The sequence below is a fragment of the Anser anser genome, assembly GCF_964211835.1.
Source record: "Anser anser genome assembly, chromosome: Z".
NCBI lineage: Eukaryota > Metazoa > Chordata > Aves > Anseriformes > Anatidae > Anser > Anser anser.
Window position 1 is genome coordinate 38,442,554 of NC_139723.1, and position 20,167 is coordinate 38,462,720.

Below are 20,167 nucleotides of genomic sequence, written 5' to 3' on the forward strand. Positions count from 1 at the left end.
TAGCGGCCTCTCGCAGTCTGGGGACCGGGAACATGACAGAGCTGAGGTGTCAACGTGCCACGTTTCGTATTTGATTCATGCTTGCCACCTGTAGCTCAGAAAAGTGGAACTTTTTTTATTTTTTGGAAGACAATACATGGTCTGAGCGAATGCAGAGTGCACGGCGTAGTGACTCAGGGCGGTGCAACACCTATTTCGGATGAGCGAACCGTTTGGTGGTTCGTCGCCACTCAGCGAGGCCAGGCGTACCCCGCCGTCGTGCCCTGGGGTGCTGTCCCGCAGGGGACACAGTTCCGCCGGGAGAGGTCCCCGCTGTGCCGAGGGGGTTGGAGCTGGGCGACCCCCGGAGCCCCTTCCAACGCAGGCCTTTCTGTTTTCCCCTGAGCGGGCTGCGCGGGGCCTTAGGCTTCCTCCCGAGGCCGGGCTCCGCAGCGGGGCCGCCCCCCGGCGCCAGGGGGCGCTGCGGCGGCGGCGGCTCGGCGGGACCGGGCGGCGGCGGCGGCGGCGGCGGCGGCGGCGGAGGAGGAGCGGGCGGTGCGCGGGGAGGGCTGACGGGCAGCCGCCGCCGCCGCCCGGCCTCCTTTGTCCCCTCCCCTGCCGGCGAGCCCAGCCCAGCGCGGTGCGGTGCGGTGCGGTGCGGTGCGGGCCGCCGCGGGGATCCGATCCCCTCGCCGCCGCCGCCGAGGTCGCCATCTTCACCTCCGCCCCGGCCGGGCTCGCCGGCAGCCCGTGAGGGGCCCTGCGCCGCGCCGCGCCCGCCCCGCTGCATGTGACCGCGCCGGCCTCCCCCGCCGGCATCGCCCGCAGCCTCCTCCAGGAGGGCGGCGGGGACGGGGCGCGGCGGGCGGGCAGACAAAGGAGCGGAGCGGAGCGGGCAGCGGTGAGTGGCGGGGCAGGGAGCGCCGAGCCCCGCCGCCGCTGTCGGTCGGTCGGTCGGTGGGTGGGGGGAGCCGGGCAGGTGGGGCCGCGCGCGGCTGGGTCGGTGCCGCCGAGCCCCGGAGGCGCTGGCGGGGCGGCGGCGGCGGCCGTGCGGGGGGTGTCAGGTGCGGGGCCCCGCTCCGCCCGCAGGGCTGGCCCCGGGCTGAGCAGCGCCGTGCCCTGTGCTTCTCGGCAGGTCGGCGCAGCGCGGCGAGCCGGGGCTCCTCCCGCGGAGGTCGGGCATGAATTGAACCGTGAGTCCTCCCTTCCTGAACTCGGGGGGGGGGGGGGGGGAACGGAGCGGTGGTGTTGCTACTGCCTTTTCTTTTTTTTTTTTTCTGCTTTGCCACGAAAACTTTAGGTTTTCAGCGACGTGCACCTGAACGGGCTTCTCTCGCACCCGGTGCAAAGACATCCTTCGTATCCTGGCTACCTCCTTCGCCTGGCTACGGCGCCTTAATGTGAAGCAGCGCGTGCAGCCTGCGGTGAGGGGTTGCCCGAAGTTCTTGCTGGGTCTGTTTTGTTTGGTGATGGGCCTGACTTCATCCTCAAGGACAGGCAGCCGGCCTCGGATCTTAGCAGGCAGGGAGCCCTCGTAACAGTAACGCTGTGTGCTTCCCTGTAATTAACCGAAGAAATGGTGATCAGAATCAGAAGGCGCGTTTTTCCTCACTCACGAGGAATGCGTAGTCGATACCATTTGCATAGCTCATCTGATCAACAATAGCTCAGTCTAGGTACAGATACGTTTCTGAGAGTTGTGCTTGACATTGTTGAGACAGGTACAGTTTTGAAAGACGTAATAAAACAACTGAATTTCACTTGTAATGACTTCTTCAAGGTTAAAAGGGATCGTTGTAGATAACACTGCAGACTGGGTTTAAGCAAATTATTTCAGGCGTTAATGATCTAAGTAGCAGCTCAAATAAGCAGTGAAATCTCGCTGTCTATAAATTCCATGTAAGCACGTAAATTGTTGTACTGTTACATACTTCATTGCTCTCTTAAATTTAATTTTGCCAATTAGCTTAGGTGAGAAAGTATAATCTGGATACTGTTGTCTGAATACCTAAAATTATTTTTAATAATAGTTTATATTTTCTATATGATTTCTGCTTTGAGGAAAGGGTGTTCTCCCTTCTGCAGGAGATCAATCATTTAGCATTCAAGAAACTTCCTGGTGAAGTTTCTGCTTATTTAGACCTAAGATGTATAGATAGGAAATCAAAAGACTGTAGTATACAGTCTACAAAATATTCTAATCCATTGGAACACAAGATGAAGAACATTGAACCTGTTGGCAGGTGTAATTTGTTTTCCAGAAATGTTGCAGCTGTACCACGCATTATCTTTGATATAAAACCTGTTTTCACGAACAGTATGTAGACAATTTACTTACACTGCCATATAACCACACAAAACAAATTACTTCGAAGCTTGTTGGTAATTCTGACCTGATAAGCACGTCAGAATCTTTATGGTGGCTTGCAGTATAGCCATCTGGGGGAATGCCTGCGGACATGGTGTCAAGCCACACGGTGACAAAAGAAAAGGCAGTTAGAAATGTTTTGAACATCCTGTCATGGCTTCTACTGTCCAAAAAATAGATATAGTTGCTTTAGAAACAGGAAGGGTAGAAAAGAAATTCAGTTTGTCTTCAAAGTGACTTTTTGATTTTTTTTTTTTTTTTTTTACTGTGATTTTTTCCTGGGTATCAGCGCATTCATTGCGATGATCAAAACGTTAGTCCTAGGGCAGAGTCGAGAAATCGAACCGTGTCCTATGGATGGAAGCATTGCAGTAACCAAGATGTATTAGATGTTCACACTTCACGTTTTTCCTCCAACAAGAAGCATAATCGACACTGTTCTGCATTTCTGGAAGGAGTAATGGCTTGTGGTGGTGAAATGACATTAATCAGCAGTTGCTGCTATAATTCACTGTCCAAAGGGGAGGAGTTAGTCCAGCACCTGGTAACTTGAGCAAACCTTTCAGAGCTTGCACAAACCCTTTAGATGTTTGTGCCAGACGTTTTGACCCTCAAAGGTGGGGTGTGAAGGGGTTTCTTCTTTCTCTCTCCAGTAAGATTTCTTGCTAGCATTACAATTATACAAATACTCTATTATACAAACACAAATGACTTTCTTCACGCTACTGACATATGAATTACCAGGAGAACATTTCATTATGTGGTTTATGATTGAGGTGGCAGTTTCCTGGATTTCAGGATTTTTTTTCAAAGTTATGGTAGTGTTGAGAAACTTGCTTTGTTTAATTATGATTCATAGACCAACCTTTAGGCATGAAGCATAATGCTGAATTAAGTTACTCAATAATGTAAAAAATTCTAAAGTACTTTCTGAAAGCACCCTTCTTGCGGGTCTTTGTTTGGTTTTTGTTTCGTTTTTTGTGAGCTGAGCTTGTTGTCACGTGGCAAACTGTATACAAGCCTAGCAGAATACATTGCTAAGAAAATCTCTTGCCAGTCTGTTTTGCAGGTACTGTAATGACTCCTGTTATTTCTGGTTTCTGTGCAGACATCGCTGGGTTCTGGTCAGTACCACCGAGTACTTGGGTAGAATTCAAATAGGACTAACTACACTTATTTTTGAGTTGTCCCATGACTGTTCAGTTTTCAGCCACTTCCTTGCAGCTCTCAATTACACTTCACAGCCCGAGTCTAGGCATCGAGTAGCAGTGTCTCACGAAATACATCGCTGCAGCGCGTGTTTTTAGTAGATATGGTTCTGCCGGGTAGTAGACACTGTCACGTCACATAAATGTGCACCTGAACGACCCAGTTATCTCTGGTGACCTCCCTAGCTCTGGATATCTTTTCTCACTGTGTGCTTCTCTGTATACTCAGATACGAGGAAAGGGGTGATGAATTATGTGGCCCTTCGTACAACCTTGTTGTGTCACCTCAGGCAAACACGTTTGCTACTAACTGCCCTACATGTTTAGTATTAGTCCCATGTCTTCTACTATTAATATTTGCGTGTTAGCAAACAACTGAGTTTTAAAAGAACTGGATGTTGTGAAAATGCTAGTCACTGTTTTGATACCTCAAGTACAAATAAATGCTTTCTTGATTATGTTGAAGGATTGTAGGGAATTTGATGCTGTTTACTCCATATATGTAGTTAGGACATACACGCCTGTTGTCTAATCCAATTTTATCAATTCTTAAAGCAGGGCTAACATTCAGGTTTTTTGTTTTTTTTTTTTAAAGTATTAGAGTGCTCTTGCTTTTTTTCCTGTTGCTTTAGATGTACTATGGAAGCTAAGCATACATGATGATGACTGCACAGCTGAATGATGTTTCTTTTTCAAGAACAAACTTACAAATAGCCTAGATTGAGATATGTTTGAAAAGCAGGGACATGGTGTTCCTTTCTGTAGCTGAACTGGGGGGAGCGAATGGGGGGGTGAATAGGGGTGAAAGGAAGAATGTTTCTGTGAAGCATGCTGGATGGGTTGGATTCCTTTTTGGTTGGAAAAAAAAAATCAGTAAATCTCAAGAGGCTTTTGAGTCACTTAAAGATTTCAGGGTGTTTTGAAGCAAGTCGGGCTTACATGATTAGCATCTCTTGTTCTGTTGCATGACTACTGATGATGTCAAGAAATACTAAATTCACACAAGCTACCTGAAACAAATGAAAGTGGGTGAGAGAATAATCAAACAGCTGCGCTGACTGCGTTGAAGTAGGGGCTGCACTTAATGGGCAGGATGAAGAGGAGATTAGCGATGAGAGCGCTGACTGTTTTCAACAAAAAGAATGCAAAAAAGTTAGGAGGGTGGTTTGGGAGAGTGCCCTGTAAGAGGGCCTGTTCTTGGTGCCTGTTGCATAGCTAGGTAGCAGCGCTTCAGGACCCCTCCAGTCTCTTTCTACCTCTGTGTGTTGTGCGCAGGTGTAATTTAATCTTGCACATCAGCTTCTTAGTCCAGTGATTTACCATTGTCCCGAAAGGAACAGAAGTTTCTCTCAATAGCTTCTCGTCTCCATTCCGATAGGAACAGAAGTTTTCTTGCCTGTAACAAAAGCACTGTTATGTGAGCGCTCTTCCACCTTCCTTGTCAGTGTTTTTATTAACAGATGGGTTCAGAGTGGAGGGTGTAAGGAGGAAGACATGAGGTGTCAGGGTTATCATCAGCAGATCTTGCAAGCTTCCTGGGAGGATGAATTATCTTAAATTAACTTCCTGCTCTGATTTATTTAACTGTCTGTCCAATCAGTTCGGTAGTATTCGTCATGATATGCAAAAGGGAGAACAGATACCTCCTCTGTGCACATCCAGCAGCGCACCGGGGTGATGCATGGGAGAAAGCAAGCTGCTGACAACTGCACTCCCTGGAAAACTGGGAACTGCTCTTCATCTTGCTTCAAAGTTATGGTTATTCAACACGGAGCTTAAATGGATGTCCCTGGGTTGTGTTCAATGAATCGCTTGCTTGTTTGGTGTTGAAGGTACGGATCACAGTGTAGGCCACGAAGTAGTGCTGCCAAAGGTCTAACCTATTGCAGTTACCTGAGGCTGTGATTTAATACTGTGGCTACTAGAAAACTGTCAGTTTCTTTGCTGGACAGAATTTGCATCCTCTCCCCACCATATATAATTGTTACAGCCCCACCATGGGCTATGGTAAGACTCGTTTGCGCTATATAAAACATTGTCTCCATTGCCGCTTCCTGGGAGGAGAGGAGGTACTAGAGGAGAGAAAAAGCGATTCATTTTTGGCATAATAGAGGAGAAATTTTCGTATAAACAGATGAGGGTTCCCAGTGCTAGGGGAAGATCACACGTAGTGATGACAGGTCTGACCCAATAGCTTTTCACATCACAACAGAGTACTGTATTTATGGTTGTGCTTTAGGCAAGCAGGAGTAAAATATTGTAACTATCTCTAACCAGTTAAGCTAAAACAGAGAGCTATTTGTTTCATGGGTATATAAATCACAATATAATGGCAAAACAATGCATGAACCAAGTAACTGGTTACAGACCGCATCATTGTTTGTTGAGTATTTTGGTGTCTCGTGCTTTTTTACAAATTACTGGACAGTTCTTTTTTTTTGACTGTACATGCCTTGAACTTTTATCAGTTACCGCATGCAGTTCAGATGTGTTTTCTCAAGAAAGCTTTCTTTCTACAGGATAGAAAGTACATTATCACCAAAGCATTTCCAGTCAAAATTTCAATTGTCCCCATAAGAAAAATAAGTGTCTTTTTGAATGAATTTGGAAATTTCTATATTATACTTAGCACATTTTCTGTCTAAATCATAGACTTATTTTTGTATGGATTTTATATATACATATACACATATAAAATATATATATAAAATTTTTCCTCACCTTTTGTAAAGGGATATCTGTCCTCTTTCTTGTAGTCACCAACTGAATTTGGAGACTGTTTTTGCACAAGATTTAAACAGGGCATCCATAAATTGCAACCCGATTTCTCATGAAATCAGTAATACTACTAAACATTGAATTACTACTACATGCAGAAAGCTCTTTGTTACTTTTTTTGGTTGCTTTATCTTGTGGCTCATGTTCAGTAATTCTTGTGCTGACTGATAACGTGTCTTTTAATTGGCCCCACGTGATGCAGCTATTCTCATCAAACCCCAGCTGCTAAAGGAACTCCACCTACTCCTTTAAAGCTTCCTGAGAACAAATTTTCACTTGAGCTCAATTACCTGTTTCCCCTCTTAACCCTTCAAGTGAATGGTGTCTTGCCCTGGTATTCCATGTTGAAGTCCTTTTTGGAGTAAGTTGTGTTTTGTAAGGTTTGTTCTTCCTTGAGATAATCAAAACAAAGTAAAATTAATGTAAAAAAAGATAGTTTGAAGTTAAGAGCAGTCTTGTTTACCTGAACTGTATAAACAGTTTTTGAGATCTGATAGAAACACTTTTCTGTAGTCCAAAGCATGCGTAGTAGTTCAGAAACAGGAGCTTAGCAGATTTTTATTTGGTGGTGACATATCCAAGTCTGTCTACTTAGAAAAAAGCAGACAAACTGTTCTAAGTAACCTCTGTTTTTTATGGGATGGGGCTGGTGGAGTGGTCTTCAAATAGTTGGTTTAGTTTTGGTATTTAATGTGCATATTGCTTGTTAGTTGTTTTTTCATCTTATTGTCCTCAAGCACAGGGTGCATTTGAAGAATAACTTTTTTTTTTTTCCATTTTGTAACGTCCAGATACTGCCAATTTGTGAAAAAGTGTTATTGGCACTACTCTTGGTAGGTGGGAGGAAATCATTTATGGAGCTAATGAAAGACTACCTAAATCATTAACTCTGGTACATTCTCTCTCTTCTTTTTCTTTCTCTCTTTTTTTTTTTTTTTCCCCTCTGTTGTTGTCCTATCAGAAAATCATCTTACACAAATATTTAAGCGATCTGCTTTCACTCTGTTTTCACGGGGAGCATGCCACTGGTATTGGTGTGGCTGGTACAGCCAGGACTTGCTGCATAATCAAGTCTTTTTATTTCAGTGTTGAAATAGTGACTTTGAAGGATAAATCTAGGTGTGTTCAGCTCTGTTATTTGACTCCGCTGTAACCTGTTTACTGCTAAGCTGTCTTGTAATGGGTAAGTGAAGCTTTGTGATGCTCTTGAAAAATGCTAGTGGGACTTAAGGCTGTATTGAGGCAAATTCAAAGGGGCTGTATGTCAGTATAGGCACTCTATTGTGAAACACATAATCGGCTCTAACACGCTGTTTTTTCCCTCGTGGACCATCCCCCTGGTTGCACCACTGCCAAGCTTGTTACGCGGGCTCTAAAGAAAAGCCTGTAAATCCTTGCTCTGGAGCCTCTTCTTCACCCGTGCATGGTTATTAAGCGTTTCTTCCACTTACTCTAGCCCTTTCCAGGGCAGTCAATAGGAGTGGTGAGTGACTCCTTTCAGTTTTGAGTGTTTCAAGTGAAGCACTGGCTATCATGAACTTGGTGGTGAAAATCTCATTGAGATCCTAAACCCACTACAACTGTGCCTGAAGAAAGTCCACTACAGCTTTACAAGAACACATTTGCAAGGGTGGTATTTGTCATTACCTAGGAGTCAGAGTTACAGTCTTGTCCCTTGAATCTCTTAGTTAGAATCATAATTGCTTTAGTTGTATTCCAACGTGTTTCACAAACCAAAGTATGAGGCACTGTCGTAGTACATGCAGGAGAATCTAGGTACTGAAAGTTGCGGTGGATTTGTTTGTTTAACCTACTTTTTGGTTGGGGCACAACGAACCAGCAGTTGTTGTCTTTCCTTCCAGTCCTGTGCATTCTATGTTTTCACGATACATGTATGTATCGATAGTAAGGTGATGCTTATTTCTTAAGGTGATTTTTTTTTTTTTAACTAATGCCGAAAGTTAGAAGTAGACTGGGTAAAGCGATCCCATTTCTGGGAAACTCAAAACATGTTATAGTCAAAACAAATGTGCACTTTGGTGAAATACTATATAAATTAAGAATTCCTTTAAAGAAAACACAACTCTATGAAAATACAACTAATTGCTCTGAAAGCAACACTTGTGCAGATGACTATTCAAATGCTAACACAGATAATGGGTGATTCCAGATTATGCTTTTTATGCAGTGGGTCTGCTATTTCTTCTTTTTTTTTTTTTTCTAATCCTTAAACTCAGTTTCCTTTCTTTCAGGGACTGAAAGCATAATGTGAAGGCTTTGTTGGTTTAATATCTACTGGCTGAGGTCATATTAAGATATCTTTGTTAGTGTTCTGCTCTAAAAAGAGCTTTATCAAACTGTGGCTTATTGTTTTTCTAAATGTAACTTAATTTGTATTTGCATCTATTCAAAGCTGATGAGAGCATTTCAAACAGTGTACTACTCAAAAATCCGAGACAGAAAATTTTACAAATCACCATGGTAATGTGTGTGTGTAGCGGGGGGTATGGGGAGCGTAAAGGCAGAGCCTGTGTTTAATATTGCATATGCTCAGTGCTGCAAGCATTGCTTGTTCTTTGATGTATATATGTTCTTTGCTTAATTAAAAATTAGACCGTAAGTAACATTGGCTGCATCATTTTATCAGATTTTTTTTTGTGATTCTGAAACTAATCCACTGAAACAATCAGATAATGTGGCTAATTATTGAGTTTTCTTTCTGTTCAGAAAAATGACATAAAAATCAGGTAAATTTGGCAAAGAAACTTCAAAATTTCTGTTCCATCCTCTCCAAGAACTTATGGAGAGGCTTAAAAGTCAGTGTTTTACAGCTAGAGCTACATTCAAAGCACGCTTAGTACAGGTAGCTCATGTCTTGGTGATTTCTGTTAAGTCATTGACAGTGTCTTAGGTTCTCCTTTTTAGCTAGGCCTGTCTGGATGCTTTTGTACCTGCAGTTGTTGCCTTAGACACAGCAGTAATTCTGAAGTGCAGTCAATGCTAGTTTTAATTACAAAAGGGAATATTCTTGAGAGGATCTGCATCTGCTCTGGAGCGCTGAAAACTGGTTTGGTTAAAAACAATGAGGATCATTGTAGACTATTTTCTTAATAATTTATTCAGTCAATGCTGACTACAGATTAACATACAAATTAATGGGAATTTATAGGGAGACTGACTCTTGAGGTTTTGTTTTTGTTTTTTTGTGATTTTTTTTTTTGAGGATGGGACAAGTTACACCTGACATTTCTTGGCTATTTACTACTGTAGTCCGAGTAAGCTGAAAAGCTGAGAGACTGGGTTGGAGGATGATTTTCTTTCTCTGTTGCTGTGTTGACTTTATTAGTTAAAAATATATATATATATATTTAAAAATATTGAGAATCAAGGAAGCACTGATGCTGTTCAGACTGCAGCCCAAGTTCTATCGACCTGTGTGTTCGATGGCCTGTGAGAACGGGCTTTTTTGCTCTCCCCTTGCACAGAGGAACCGTCGTGCAAAAGCACCAACATGGAGCGCAGAGCTGAAATGCTCTCTCTGCATTGGAGTTCAAACGAGACGGGTAAGGCTCATGAGAGCTGCCCGTGCCCAGGATAATTAGTCTGACATAACACGAATGCAGTCAGGCTGTCCGGACGTTTCTCAGTCAGCTGTAGAGCCGATTCGTCGTGTGTATTCAGGTCACTCACTGCATTTTGCTTTTACAATGATATTTGTTTGTTGTATGCAGTCTGTCACAGTTATAGTGGTTTCACTGAGGTGTTTTTTCTTTGACATGCCAGGCTTCCTGTTAAGAGGGGGTAAGTGTGGGAAGTGAAGGCTTTGAAAGTCTTTGCCTTTATGAAAACAAGTTGCAGATTTTGAAGGCTGCGTTTTGTAAAGGCCGAAACCATTTGTGTGGGTAGTGGAGCTATTTGGATAGCTAGTGACTTGTTAGGCCCTTTCTTTGCTTGCTGGGGGAGATGTTCAGTTTCCAGCAGCTGGATATCTCTCTTTCCAGGTCTTTAAAAGACAAAACTTCGGGATGGACTGGACTAGAAACACCAGTCTGTTGGGTTTTGTTTGTGTTCTGTTGGTTACCTCAGCCCTTCTACTCCTGTTACGTACAGGATTAGTATTAGCACTGTGGTTGATTGTCGTCTGTGTGATTTAAAATGGGCAGTCAAGGTATTATACGTAGTACATTTTGAAGCAAAAATTTGACTAAATTACACTCTCTGTCTCATGAATCAGTTAAGCTATTCACGTCAGGCTCTCAGATTCTAGGTTGGCAGGTATGAAAACAGACTGGTACGCTTCTCAGAAGCAGGCAGTAAATCCACCTTCCTCCCACCAAAACCCTGACAGCGTCAGCCTCTTCTAGCCATTTCCTTACAAAAAAGGAAAGCCCTTACTTTTAGTGAAAGAGATCTCTGTGAGATTTAGGTTTGTGTGGTTGTGAAAATAATTTGAGAAAGAAGTATTAGCCCACAGTTTACTTTTTCTTTCTCTTTATGAAAGGCTTAGCCACTCAGACATTGGAATACAAGCAAGTTTTCCATACTAAAAGTGCAGGATGTCTAATTGGAGTGGAATACAAGATTTCAAGCCTTACATAGCTGCGTTTCTGTATTCCTACGTATCTTTCAGTCGTTTCCATAGTGTGTTCATGCAGTGTAGTCCATTAAGCATCCAAGTAAACACACCTGTGTCGCTGATGAGCCAAAGAATTTCATTAGACCAGAGATGAAATAGGAAAACTTGACGCTGGCACAGATAAAAGTGACCTAAAGGTCAGCCTTCTAAGCGCCTGACTCCAAGTAGTTTCCAAGAGGATTATTTGCTTTTTTGCCTTTTTCCCTTCTCCTCCCTGGGGGAGATTTCTGGAGGCAAAGCATAAACAGTATAAAATATTGAAATGTCTTAATGTTGGTGTCTTCGAAGTATCTCTTGAAAAGGTTTAAACGGGGAAAGAGGTATTCAGAGAAGAGTTTAAGTAGGCTACTGTTCCAAGTCCTCTCCTAGGCGGCCAGTGAATAGAGATACCTTCCTCCTTTAGAATTATTTACATATTAACTCTGGCTCTAAATTGTCCTCTAAAAGATTTTAGTTTTGAAAGACACATCTCTGGTAGCAATAGGAGAAACTAAAACTTGCTTTCTGGATTCTTTGTGCTTCCACTTGTATTTGATCTTACTTCTCATAAGTCTTACAGCCTTTTATTTCTAGCTTTTCACAGTTCTGAACTCATTGGCACTTAATAATTCTATTCACATTCCTTAACGGTTCCATTAAATGAATTGATGAACAGAAGCTTCATAATGAAATAAAATATGATCTACTGGCTCTCCATCACTTCCTGCGTGCATGTGACTGAAGATATGACAACACTTCTAAATAAGTGTTTGCCATTGACTGGAATGGGAGGATGATTAAAAACCTATGTATATATACTATGTATGTATTATAGAGACATGGAAGTATCTCAGATGCAAGATTAATCCTTTATATTTTTCTCAATAGTTTTTAATAGCTTGTAAAAAAAAAAATATATATATATATAAAAGTCTGTTAACATAATGAAGATAAAAAAAATGACAAAAAGTTTAGATTATCATTTTCTTATCAATATACTGATCAAAGTGCTGAAACTGATTATGTTTCTTTAAATGGAAGTGGCTGAATGTTTGCAGGGCATTTAACTATTCATCTATTGCAAACCCACAGCTTCATTAGTTTAGAAAATATTTTTCCCTAAGATACAAACGCATTTTTAAAACTTGCACTTCGTATACATATAGTGTCTTCATGCAAGTTCTTCATCAAATTTGAACCAATTCTCTGTAATTTGAAAACAACTTGAAAATGTTACATGGCTCCACTGATTGTTTTCTCTCTGAATTTGATACACTTACTAATAACAGTTTGCGTAAATCTGTTAATGCTTATGATCCTCTTGTAGCTACCACATCAAAATAGATGTCCAACATCTGGGTTCTCTAAAATCTTGTGAATCTTGCAATATTAGTGATTTCTGGCAACTGGCTAAGCCAGCAGTTTAGCTGTAACTTAGAAATAGAGGAAACGTACTGAATTGTTAGCTCCCAAAACAAGGCTTTCACCAAGCAGAAAGCTTCAAGTTCTTATGTAAATGCTAGCACTTAGAATGCTGGTTATAAATAACAGTTGTCTTAATGAGTGAGAGGCGTAGGTAAGTCTGCAACAAGCTGTCCAAACTTTTCGAAGACAGTGGTTACAGCTTGATTAGTAGTGTGCCTTGGCAGTGCCTGCAAACACCATTCTTTCCACTCTGCTGGCGGGTAATCTGTGCCAGTTAATTTAGTAGCATTTCAGGCCAGAAGTCTTCCACTTATAGAAGTGGTTTTGTGAATTAAATTGTCCATTAGGATGTAGGTTTAGTCTACAGGCTTCATTCATCCGGGACTCTAAATAGCTGTGACACAACTTTAAACTAGTGGTCCAGAATTTTATTTGTAACTGACTTTAAAAGTTTTTTCTGTGAGGAGCTTCCATTGTTCGTTGATGCTGCTCTTACAGTGTGGTCATGGGCTTTGAATGTTACAGTTTAGGAAAGTGAAATTCATCTATTTTTCTACTTAGTCTATTCTTTTTTAAAGAGGAGTCAAGAAAGACGAAGCTTAGAATTTGCAAATATAGATATTCTTACATTTGATATTGTTAGTTATAAACATAGGTTATATAGAAACTCAGTCTACATGTTTTTAGGATGTTACGTGTGCTGTTAATGGCCAATTAATGTGTGCTCTGTACTAACAATCTCATAGCATTGTGTTGCTGAAGCACTGTTATCTCAGTTTTCTCTCGGTAAAACTTACATGATATGAAAACTTACGATATGAATCTTATGTTTCAGGTTCAGTTGCATTCTCTTTGAGGGAGGAGGTCTATGTTCAGCTGAGGTTGAATTAGTTGGTTCTCCTGCCTTTATCTCAGCTATTGGCCACATATACTTCAAGTACAAGGTAGCTAACTTTCAATGACAATTAGTTACAAGATTTTAAGAATGCTTGTCAGCCTTATTGGCTTTCAGGATTTTATTTGGTTCTTTGTTAAAATTGTTGGGCAACCAGTGCAATGTCATGTGTTACAGGCTGATTGTTTAGCTGTTCGTTTTTTGTTGTTTTTTGTTGTTTTGTTGTTGTTTTTTGTGTGTTTTTTTTTTTTGTCTGAGCAGCAAACTATCCTGATACAGTTATTTTCCAAGGGCATGGAAAAAAAAACCCCGAACTCTACATACAGATACTCTGAATATAGTTTGTATGGAGGGAAGTTTTCATTTGGTCATTTATTTTTTTTCAGGGTTCATGCAAACCGTTCAGTGAAAGCATGTATATTATTACCAAGTGTTTAAGTTTTTAATGTTTCAAAGTCAAGGAAACTGCTAAAGTATCATGATACTGAAGTGTCTTCCCTGGGTGTCTGCTGCTGTGTGGACAACCGCATGCTTTGCTCTGACCTGATGTCCAAACTTCAGGGCCTGTTGTTCTCTAGCTCCTCAATACATCTACTCTACACTCTTTATACGCTTGGTCAAATTTACTGTTGCATCAATTAAAGTTTATTTTTGTCTCCTATTTGTTCTTATGAAGTAGCTAAACATGCACAAGGTGTAATGCCAAAGTTGTTCTTTGACTCCTTAGCTGAAGAAAGGAGACAAATCTCGTTCTTTCCACACAGTTCTCTGTGGCTGTGTAACAGTCAAGCATTGCTTTCACTAAGGCAGTTATAGCTAATTCCTAATACTGTCATTCTTAGTAATCCACTGCTGTGATTTTTTTTTTTGACCACCCAAATTTCTGTCCTGACAAGAAAGGTGATCAAAGCTTTCTGTCTGTGACAAGTAACACTGTCCAGACAAGTTTCCCCTCTTCCCTACCTTCCTCCCCTGCATTCTTCTCTTGACTTGCTGTTTTTCTTCGTTTATATAATCTGTTTTACCTGTGCTCATCTGCCTCAGCTCTTTGTTTCTAATCTGTAGATTTTCCCTGTCTCTTTCTGAGAACTATGCAGTAAATAAACAAATGTAATTTTACTTTTTAAATCTGACATGTCAGCCTGAGAAGAAACAGAAGCCTCAGTTCCTCAGTTTGTGAGCAGTAAAGGATTAAATATGACAAACAAGCCGCCACTGAAAATCAGCAAGCAAATGTCTTGTCATTTAGTGTGGAAGATGTAGCACCAGGAAGCTCAGGTGTAGAAGATACTTAAAATAAAAATTAAAAAAAAAAATCCACAATCCCCATTTAATATAGGAAATGCATAAAGTTTTGTTTACTGTGACTTCTGCCATATTTCTTGTGAACATTTGAAGTGAGTGGTTTGGGGTTTTCTTCTGCTTTTGTTATTGCTTCTGTCAGTTTTGAAGCCCAGTTTTGATACACAACTGCAAACAGGATGGTTTATGAATCCACATGAACGATCTCTGAATGCAGTGGGTTTTTTTGTTTTTGTTGTTGCTGTTTTGGTTTTGGATTTTAGTTTGTTGCTGTTTCTAACACAGGTTTAGCACCAGGAAATAATCCATTGGCCCTAGTAGTTCAATAGCAGATTCTAGAGCAGTGGCTCTTGGTGGTCAGAGACAGCTCTTTTTGTGTTTCCTCTCTGTTACTGATTGCAGCTCTTGTAATCCATCTTTTTGCCGAGAACTTCTGAACTTGTTAGTAGATGTCATGCATGGACATCTAAACATATTTAATAACGAACACATTTGCTGAACCTCACAGACGTCATGAGGTGTAACTGCAAAGTTGTGTGTTTTTGTTAGATACTTAGTACAAACCACTTATTTCCTGAACTACCTGCTACTGACAGTGATCTGAAGCCTGATCAGTGAGAGGGTTTATGCAGCTAATCTTGCACACACAGTTTGTTGGAATATGCATCTGGTTTATGGCCTTTCCACCAGCCCCTGATAATATTAAAGTTTTACCTTAGCAAAGAAAGCAGCCAAAATTAAGCAGATGCTGCCTTTGAACCCATGCTTCTTGGTTACTTCCTAAGCTACTACTGCATATATATGTAAAAACGTACCACATGTATGCATGTGTGTGTACATACACACACAATATATAATATAACCATATATATGTGTGTTTTAAAAATAAAGTGTGTAGTTCCTCAACTCTTAAGGAAATATGTTAGTATAAGAATAAAGAGCGCCAAGAGTGCAAAAGTCAGCAAATGCTTCTTCCAAAACTGCAGTAAATAAGGTAGATTCTAGTCCTTGAATTTGTTCATTGATGGCAGTAGCTTTCAGCCTTCCATGAGTTATGATACCTGCGTCTCTTTGCAAAGGAAAAAAGGTGAAGAAATTCCTGACTCTGGGCTGACTGTTGGTAGCTGTTTTCTTTTCTTCATTCTAACATGAAATCATGTTACTCTTTGTTATAAATAATATGTATTGGCAGCTCTAATAGGTACTTACACTGTGTTTTTTTTCCTGCTCTCTAGAATTGGGGATATCTTCAGTGAATGACTTGCTGCTTACAGAAAGGACTAGAATTACTGAAATTGTGAAATACAGGTAGGCAATACTGCCAGTTTACATTTCACTTTAAATGTTGAGCTAAACACAGATGATAAACCTATGAATATTCATTGTGATAACAAAACCGTCAAAGCATGATAGAGTTTTTAACCTAAGTAGATTGGATCTGGTTTCATGGCACTTCTCATGAATTCTGAAAAGCATTTCAAGTGCCTCCCTGGTGATAAACCCCTGATGAGAAGTCCAGCAGAGTTATGATATGCAAATTTCCTTTGTACTCATAATAAAAACGTTGATTAATATTAATATCTAATTCAGACCAGCTTTGACAGGAGGTCCAGGTGCTTTGTGACCCTCAATTAATTTTACGTATTATTTTTGACAGCATTAAATTGTCTTGTTGCCCCAGTAGACTCTGGTATTTCTGGTATGTGCAGCCACATATGTTTTATCTAGATTTTTTTTCCATAATCCTCTTACCAAAGAATATACTGTATTCATTTTCTGCTTATTTTACGTTAATTTCATGTTCCTCTTCCTTTGTTCAAACTAAGGTTCTTAAATATGTTTGCAATACCTAACTCTTCTCTAAGATGATATGATTCCACAAGTGCTGGTGGAACAGTTAAATCCTGAAATTACTGATAATTTCTTTTTAATTCTGCACAACTTTTAATTTTGGAAGCTTGTAAATTATACTTCAGTGTTCTCCTTTCCCAATTCATATTCTCTTGTCTAAAAATCCTATGAGTTTTGGAGAAAGATTCTGTTGGGTAACACTAAGTTAGGAAATATGCACAAAAGCTGTTACATATGCTGCTTCATCCAAAAGAGATATCACTTGTGGAACATGTTACAGAGCTCTGTTCTGGAAGCAAAGCATGCAAAATACTACTTAATTTCTCAGGTACTAAGTAATAGATATCTTCCCATTTTAACTTGCTCTTTGTGCTTCTGAGCACTATTCATAAAGTGTGTAATTCAAGTAGCAAACCTGATTATTTACTCTAAAAATAGTCAAAGTATGCTGAATTTCATTTAAATAACTTGTTAATGGCTAACGGGCTTTTTTTTCTTTCCTTTTTCCTCTCTCCCTTCTCCCAAGTTTGTTTGACAACTCTGGAGTATTTTGAGTAAGAGTGACAATACCCGACATGTTTGGGCTTATCCTTCACGTTGAGCACTTCCTTTCTATAAGCGTACTTGCTTTTTTCAGCAGTGACTTCACTATTACTTGTAAAAGCTTTCTGCCAGAGAGCTTGGGGAAGAAAGAGTCTGCGCATGAATTTATCCCGGAGAAGTCCGTGATGAGGTAGTTTTATTACCAGCGTACGAGACTGGAAGTGTAGGTGCCGTCCTACAGTGGGGGCAGGATCTGCACCCTACCCCAGCTGTCCCTGATGTTTCTTGATATTTTGCCTCAGAAGCATTGCCGGAAGCTCATGTACCCACCCCATGAAAGAAGCTTCACTGGGGAATTGGGATGGTGTGTGGGGATGGGACATCTCAGTCCTTGGGATTCTGTCAGAAGTGGGGTGGGAGAGGGAGAGAGGGGAAGAAATGGTGGTCAGATGTGGTAATGAAACATGAAAATGTTGGAGATGGATGGAAGGGGGAGAAGGCAGGCAGCTGGGTGGCAGGCACAGGGATAATAAAGGCAGGTGGAAGATCTTGGTGATGTCTTCCTCTTCAAACAGACCAAGAAAAAGGGGTGGAATATTTTAAGGAGAGTAGGGGCTGTACTGCAAGCAGCAGGAGGGCTTATGTGTGGATGGGAGCTGTTGAAGGGAGACTCCAGTGGGGAAGGGAGAGGATTTTGACTGGAGCACTGGAGTCAGTGGTGATGCCCCCAGAGAGTAGGGGGAGGCAGGGAGCAAAGAGCACTGCAGAGTGCAAAAATGTTTGTGTTGTGCTCTGGTGCCAGAAACAAGTGAATTGCAGTGGGTGTTCCCAACCTGTTGGCTGCCCTTTCTGTATGTGCTCCAGGAGTGTCTGCAGGAAGCTTCAGTCACAGGTCAGGAAGTACAGCCTTCCTGGCCTGCCTCACCAACAGCTATTGAAAGTGGTGAGTGCAAAATCTCCTTAAACATCTTGTAGTATGTCCCATTCCAGCCTAAAAAAAAAAAAAAATACTGAGGTTCTAATGTATTTCTTCAATTATTTTGTGGTTCAGACTGGCAGTTCGCAAGACAGTGGTGCAGGACAGTGCTGCACCAAAGCCATTCCCAGCTACTTCTCTGCTGAGAACCCTTTAACTCCCCCTTCGCCCCTGCAGTTGTGTGTCTGGACTTGCGTCTTCGCATAGCCAGTCTTTCATGTCACAGGATTGTGACCATATAGTGGGTGGATGGATTTCCAGTCATAAGGAAGAGAAAGCATTAAGGCCTGTGGCTCGTCATCACAGTTAGTGTTTTCCTCGTCTAGCCTTATGACATTCTGAAACAAATACTTTCAAACTGCCTGGAGTAAATTCTGAACAGTCTGGAGAGGAAAAAAAAAAAAAGTATTTTCCTTTTCCATTCTGGTGTTGCTACTTATCACTTATTTCACTAAAGGTCTGGAGTACTGGGCTGGGGGGAAGGTAGGAAAAATGTTTCTGTCCTATATGGAGGTAATGTAAAAACAGTAGTGAATTTTAGAAACAACTTTTTTTTTTTTCTTTAAGAAAAACCTTATTTGATTCACTTCTAGCACAAAAAGCTTCTGAGCTTCTGCAACATTTATGCAGCACACTCTGGCTGCCCAGAGTACTAACCTAGAACCTTTGCAGGCTGTTTGTGGTAGCGTGCATCTGGATACCACCACAGAAAACCCTGCATATCTTCAAAGTCTGAAATGAGTCTTTTCTATTACCTTGGTTTTGTCGTATACGGCTTTCAGTTTTGGTTTGTAGGCTGTCTTTTCTGTGTAAAGTTTTCATGAGTTTTCATTTCCTGAAAGTAAGTGTGGAATTGCTTAGAGTTCATCCACCGTATTTTTGTCACTTCTGCATGACTCTTAATTTAACAATTGATTCATGAAGTTGGAGCAATGGCAACACAGAAGTTTTAGTTCACTCAAGTAATTAAAATTGACATGTGCTGTTCACTTTAAGGGTAGAGAAAAAAAAAAGCACGTAAGATGTTGATGAAGGACTATTTTTTTTTCAGTTTAGCTTAAGTAACTTCTGTCCTCCTCCTCAGTTGTTTTAAAACTTGGGTCAAATCATTGGGGTGCAGCTGGATTGTATAACTCACTCATACGGCTTCTTAAATGGGGGAGCAGGGGTAAAAATCTTTTTTTTAAAGAGCTGAAACACTTTGTTCCCATTTCACAGTAGAACTCAGCTGATCCAGAACAATATTAATGCTGAAGTCCACAGTGTAACTTTTCCTGTCGCTTTTCCACAATAAAGTGCAACATGAGGAATGAAGTCACTAAGGATTTTTGCCAGTGGAAACCATAAAACAGGAAGGCTAGGAAACAAAGTTGATCAATAAGAAATTTGCTATTGTGGAAGACAATTTGCATTACACCTGTCCATATGAAAAGAATATTAGGCAAAAAGTAGTATAGGAGAGTGTGCCAAGAAAATTGGTTGTTAAATTGAATACAGGTTTGTCCTGCTTTGTGGGCAAGCTCTCTTGTAGTCTAATGGGGAGGTAAAGGGAAGGAAATCCCGAGGTCCCCAAAGAGATGCTGCTAGAAACTGAAAGTAAACCTGCATGATGTTCAGTTACTGTAGCTTGAAATGTTGTGTGCATGCCCTGAGAGATCTTTCATTTTCAAGGTTTTAAATTTAGACTTATAACTAGCTATAGAATGTACTTTATAAATGATATTTAAAGCATCTCTCTAACAGATGGAGAAGTTCTGTTCTCTAAGATTTCTTTTTCTTTTCTTTTTTTTTTCTTTCTGGAACCGCAGTCATATGCGGTAATGTTTATCTTAAACTGGATAAGCTTATATACAGTGTGAAATACGGCGTCCTGAAAAGGCTCTGTGTGCTTCCTGCCTTCATGCGTGCAGTGTGCTTTGCAATCATATCTTTGGTTTTTACGCCCCGGGCCCACGCACTGTGTAATGCTCAGCGCAAAGTGCCATCTGCAGTTAGCATGCTGAAGAAGAATGTTCTAAGACTACTTGAGCACTGGCGTCCCGTTTCTCCAGAGAGGCCGCAGGGAGTTTTAATAGTCTTTGTCAGAGATTTAGTACTTCCTATCTGTCTTCTGTACATCAGCTTTGTAGTTATCCTCCAGTGTGTAATGCCTATCCATTTAGAAAAGCTACCAGACAATGTGCATGTGTTATATAGTCAAATTAGATTGCTAGACATCACATAGTTA

General features: G+C 41.1%; 1 protein-coding gene across 30 annotated transcripts in view; it reads left to right on the forward strand.

Annotated features, from left to right (window-relative positions):
• Positions 1-523: 523 nt before the first annotated feature.
• CDC42SE2 (CDC42 small effector 2) overlaps positions 524-20,167 on the forward strand; it is a 76,093-nt gene continuing 56,449 nt past the window's right edge. For 2 of the 30 annotated variants that reach the window (XM_083816100.1, XM_083816096.1), the window contains exons 1-5: positions 555-880; positions 1,115-1,172; positions 1,280-1,403; positions 13,209-13,317; positions 15,806-15,878. The gene's annotated coding sequence lies outside the window, so the exon portion shown is untranslated. Of the gene's footprint in view, positions 881-1,114; positions 1,173-1,279; positions 1,404-6,560; positions 6,695-7,148; positions 7,167-13,208; positions 13,318-15,805; positions 15,879-16,227; positions 16,270-20,167 lie in introns of those variants that run through there. The other 28 variants (XM_083816103.1, XM_083816129.1, XM_083816099.1 and 25 more) reach the window with 27 other exon arrangements.